The following is a 5489-nucleotide window of genomic DNA, read 5'->3' as shown; positions in this document are numbered from 1 at the left end:
GCCGCCGATATGAGCCTTATTTGACAGTTCTTCTTTTTTTGTATTTGGCTGTCAGTTTGAGAATCAGCTGTGATTGTTTACAAACATTCGCTTTGTTTACACAGCAGTTTGCTGCACATCTGTTGCATTTGTTTACATTCGGCATGCTAGTGTATAAAAAGATAGGTATATATGTACACGATAAAATAACCGTTCCCTCTTCTGATGGGTCCAGCAAAAATCATTGGATCATGTGGTCCACTTGTGTCATACTGGAGTACTTACCATTATACTCCACTGTAATGCAGCAAAGGACCAACTCATGTTTCTATACGAACATATCGTAAGCCGATCATAGATCGTTTTTAACGATTGTAATCACTACACGATGTTTCCCCAGCGGGTTAGGGGATCAGAATATACCCGCGGTAGGTATGCCTGTCGAAAGAGGCGACTAAAATACCAGATTCAAGGGGCTGTGTAGCGCAACCCTTCAGGTTACCAGCGCAATATATAGCTTCTCCAAACCCAATTGTCAACCTCATCTATCCGCGGCGAATCATGTTTCACTAACAGACGAGGCTGTAGCGACCCCTAGCTCCTCATGGAAGTTGGGGCTGGGGAGGGAGGGAATTGCCTGAAGGTTTAATGTGGCCACATAAATCGTTCCCGAGATGGTCGGGATAGCACCTTAATGGTGCTGTGGTACCGGAGCGTACCGGGTCTGTATCCGCAAAGGCCCATCACATCGATAACACTCCCTAAAGCCTTCGGGGAGCAACCTTACCGCTACAACAACAACAACAACTATACGATGTTTATTGGACTGTGTTGCCATGTGGGTACTCCATGGATTACTCTGATGTAATGCTGAGCTGGAGTATATGGTCCAGTCCTAGGACATCGCAATGTTAATTGGACCATATTTTTTGTATGAATTGTGGTTAATTTTGGAGCACTCGGTTGGTCCATAGCTAGTACTCCATACATACATGCGATTTTTGCAGGGGTCATGATCACTGATGACATCATGACTGATAAATATTAACATAGAAGTGAAACATCTTTCTATTAGAGATATACGCCATCGATCAACGCGGTCATCGCCGCTGCTGCCGATTTGTGACGTTTTTCGCACGCTGCCGCCGAATGCCAAAAATTTCGGCGCGCGTCGGCGGCGTTCGGTGCGTTACTATTGTAACGAATTTAGTGCAATTCCGCTTATGTGCAACCTTCTACTAACGTTCGAATCACTAAACTGTTGAATAAATAACTCCACTATTGAGTAATGCAAAATGGCCTTTATTCATGTACTTCACAATAACACTACTACTTCTCGACAGATAGCGTGCTTAAATCAAACTCCTGGTTGCTCAGATTGCGCTCTTTTATACTCTTCGATTTCTTCGTTCAATACTTCTAGGCGTTTCCAGAATTTACTTAGTTACCAGCTATAAAATTATAACTACAGATGCACGTGTATAGCTTCTAATATGCGCGTGTATTTGTGAGTGATATTTGCACAAATAATTGCCTACTTTTGGGAGTATCTCAGATATATGCATGTGTTTGTGCGTTGCTCTCCGCTGCTTGTATGGACGTATGTGTAGACATAATGATATGATGATATTAGTGTTGCTAATATTTGCCACACTGCCCTCCACCTAAGCCTGATCGTCCCGATCAAACAAATCTCTCGATCTAAACGCTGTCAGCCTTTCCAAATGAACCACTTTCATTTTGGTTCGTGGTTTACCAATGGTTTGTATGCGGTACACTACATCGTTGATCCGTTTTACAACTTTGTATGGGCCTTCCCAATTACACTGCAATTTCGGGGACAAACCTTTTTTTCGTTGTGGGTTGTATAACAGCACCAAATCTCCTTCCTGAAAACCTTCCGAATTAATTGCTTTATCGTATCTGGCTTTCATCTTGTTACTGGATTTCTTAACATTTCTCTCCGCATCGGCATCTATCCCAAACTTCAAATCAGCTGGCAGTCGAAGGTCATTGCCAAAAATTACCTTTGCGGGAGTTTGGCCCGTTGTCTCATGCACTGCCGATCGGTAAGCCATCAAGAAAAATGATGTGTGTATCTCACTCCTTATGGTACTTGTCTACTACTTTCCTTAAATGCTCCTCCAAGGTTCTATTGAAACGTTCCACCATACCATCGGACTGAGGATGCAATGCAGTTGTCCGTGTTTTTCGAATGCCCAACTTCTTACACATTTCTTGGAACACAGCTGATTCAAAAATTCCTGCCTTGGTCAGAATGTAACTCAATTGGTACACCATAACTTGCAACCCAATCGTTTTTCACCACTTCTGCTACTGGTTCCGCATCTTGGTTTGGGGTTAAGTAAACCTCTGGCCATTTACTGAAATAATCCATAACTACCAGTACGTATTTGTTTTCGCGGTTCCCAGTAGGAAATGGACCTTGGACATCCATGGCGATCCTTTCAAATCGTGCGCCTGAAATATACTGCTTCATCTGGCCATGTCTTCGTGTTTTGGGCCCTTTGGCTCTGCTGCAAACTTCGCAGTTGGCAATCCACTCAGTGACCGACGGACGGCAACCAACCCAATAGAATCTCTGTTTATTCTTCTCGAGCGTCTTCGTGATTCCAAGATGACCTCCGCTTGGACCATCATGCAGCTCACTGAGCACGTCAGGAATCCTCTTTCTGGGAACAACTATCAGTTTCTTTTTGCATTGACCATCCTCACTCTCCCATACTCGATGCAAGCAACCGGATATCAATTCTAAATGTTCCACTGTGCCCAATATGACTTCGCAATGGGACTCTCTGCTGACATCTCCTCTCTATTTGGTCTTTCGTTTAGTTCGAGCCCTTGCATAACATGTGACAGATCAGTATCTTCTAGCTGACACTTCCTTAGCTGTTCCTTGTCCCATTCATCCGTACATGTTATAGTCATTAGCCGGACATCTATAATCTCTTCTTTAGCCTCGGCCTTTGAACAGTGCTTGCATTCCAACTACATGGTCTTCGTGACATTGCATCAGCATTTCCATGGGTACTACCTTTCCGATGCTCAATGGAAAAGTCATAGCTTTGTACTCACTCGATCCACCGTGCCAATTGTCCTTCTGGATTACGGAACTGCAGAAGCCATTTCAACGCTGTGTGATCTGTCCTGACGCGGAATCGCTGGCCGTAGAGGTACTTGGGAAAATGTTTAATGCACTCTACCAATGCCAACAGCTCTATCCGTGTAACGCAATAGTTCCTCTCTGGTTTTCCAATTGAACGGCTGTAATATGCAACTACCTTCTCTGTCCATCAACCAGTTGTGATAAAACGCCACCTATAGCATATCCACTCGCATCCGTATGTAGAATAAATGTTGCTCCTAGAATCGGATATGCCAACATTGGGGTAGTGCACAAACGATCCTTCAATGTTTGGAAAGCCACTTCCTGTTCCTTCTTCCATTCAAAAGCTTTTTTTTTTCTTGTAAGCTCATGGAGGCTATGGGCTACGCTGGAAAAGCTTGGTGCAAAACGGCGGTAATATGTGCACAGCCCAAGGAAACTTCTCAATTCGTGCAGGTTCTGTGGTCTTGGCCAATCGTTTACAGCCCCATATCTTTTCGTTCGCAGAGCAGATGCCCTCTGTCGTTACCTTGTGACCCAAATAATTTACTTCCTTTTTAAACAGCGCACACTTTTTGGAACTTAGTTTCAGACCAGCGCCAGCTATTCTCTGGAAATTTCCTCCAAGTTCTTAAGATGTTCATCAAAGTTCTTGCCGAATACGATGATGTCGTCCAGGTATACCAAGCATGTTTTCCAATGAAGTCCTTTCAATACCTGATCCATGACTCTCTCAAAAGTAGCTGGTGCATTACAAAGTCCAAAAGGCATTACTGTAAATTGCCAGAGACCATCTCCGTCACTGAAGGCTGTTTTCTCTTTGTCTTCCTCCTTCCCCTCCACTTGCCAGTAGCCACTTTTCAAGTCCTGTGTGGAAAACCATTTCGTACCAGAGAGCGAGTCCAGAGTGTCGTCAATTCTCGGCAATGGGTAGCTATCCTTTTTCGTGACGTCGTTCAACTTGCGGTAGTCCACGCAAAACCTCATTTTCCCATCATTCTTCTTCACAAGTACCACCGGTGAGCTCCATGGACTAGGTGATGGTTCAATGACGCAGCTGTCGCTCATTTCTTGTACGATTTGACTCACAACTTGCCGCTTCGCCAGTGGAACACTACGAGAAGCTTGACGTATCGGTCTCGCGTCTCCAGTGTCAATTTGATATTTCACAACATTGGTGCGGCCTGGTTTGGAACCATCCTGGTCAAATATGTTTGCGCACTTTAGGAGCAGTGGCTTTGCCTTACTCTGATTATCTTCCTCTAGCTCCTCCGTCCATACCGTGATGTCATTTGAAAGATCAGTATTACTAGATGAAACTACTTTAGCCTCTTGGCATCTTCCCAAAATAGCTCCTTTTTCAGTTTGAGTGATGACTTGAACTCATTGAGTACTCTTACCGGAATACGTCAATCCTGTTTTTTCATAGCCAGGGGCTTTCCTACAAGTATTTTCGGTGTTGATTTGTTTGCTGCTTCGACAACCCAAAATTTGTTTGTCCCACAATCTCCATCAATCTTTGCCCAGATGACAGCTTCTGATTTTGGTGGTATTTGCTGACTCTCTTCCACCAGCACTCGTTTACTGCTGTAGCCAAAATTAAGAGGCACATCCATGTTCTTATATCTTATCGTCTTGCTTTGCATATCGATCTTGATGCCTTGGCCGATTAAGAAGTCCACTCCAATTATGATTTCATCAACAATCTCTGCCACTTTAAAATTGTGTACTACCGTGACGTTCCCAATTGCGACTTCACATGCTACTTCTCCTAGAACCGTGGTGTTGTCTCCAGTGGCTGTACGCAATCTTGCTCCATGCAATGGTATTATCTTCTTGTTGACTAAATCCGCTCGAATGATGGAATGAGATGCACCCGTATCTACAGTCAGTAAACGTTACTTTCCATCCACATGTCCTCCGACAGTAAGAGTGTTCGACCTTCTTCCTATTTGCGAGATAGAGATTATGGGGCATTTAATTGAGGGACCCAGCTGTCACCCCTTGCGGCTGACTCTCTTTAGTTTACCGATTGAGTGGACTTGGACATTTTCTCATCTCCGTCAACTCTGCGTTTACGGCCACCCACATTGTTGGAAGTATTAGGACCGGTGTTGCAATGACGTGCAATGTGACCTGGGTTGCCGCACTTGAAACATTTCATAACTTCCGCATTTTTCTGTTGTGATCACTTCAGTGCTTCCAAGACTGTGTCTACCCACTCTGGCCATTCTACTTCCACACGATGAGCTTTGTATGCTGGTTTACTCAATATTGACGCCGTTTTCTGAGTCAATGCATGGGATACCGTTTCAGAAAATGTTTGCTTTGGGTTCGCGTATGTGGCTCGCTTCATTTCGACGTCCCGTATGCCGTTTATAAA

Source organism: Eurosta solidaginis, chromosome 2 (assembly GCF_040869045.1).
Source record: "Eurosta solidaginis isolate ZX-2024a chromosome 2, ASM4086904v1, whole genome shotgun sequence".
In the NCBI taxonomy this organism is placed as follows: domain Eukaryota; kingdom Metazoa; phylum Arthropoda; class Insecta; order Diptera; family Tephritidae; genus Eurosta; species Eurosta solidaginis.
Note: the sequence above shows the minus strand (reverse complement) of the source record.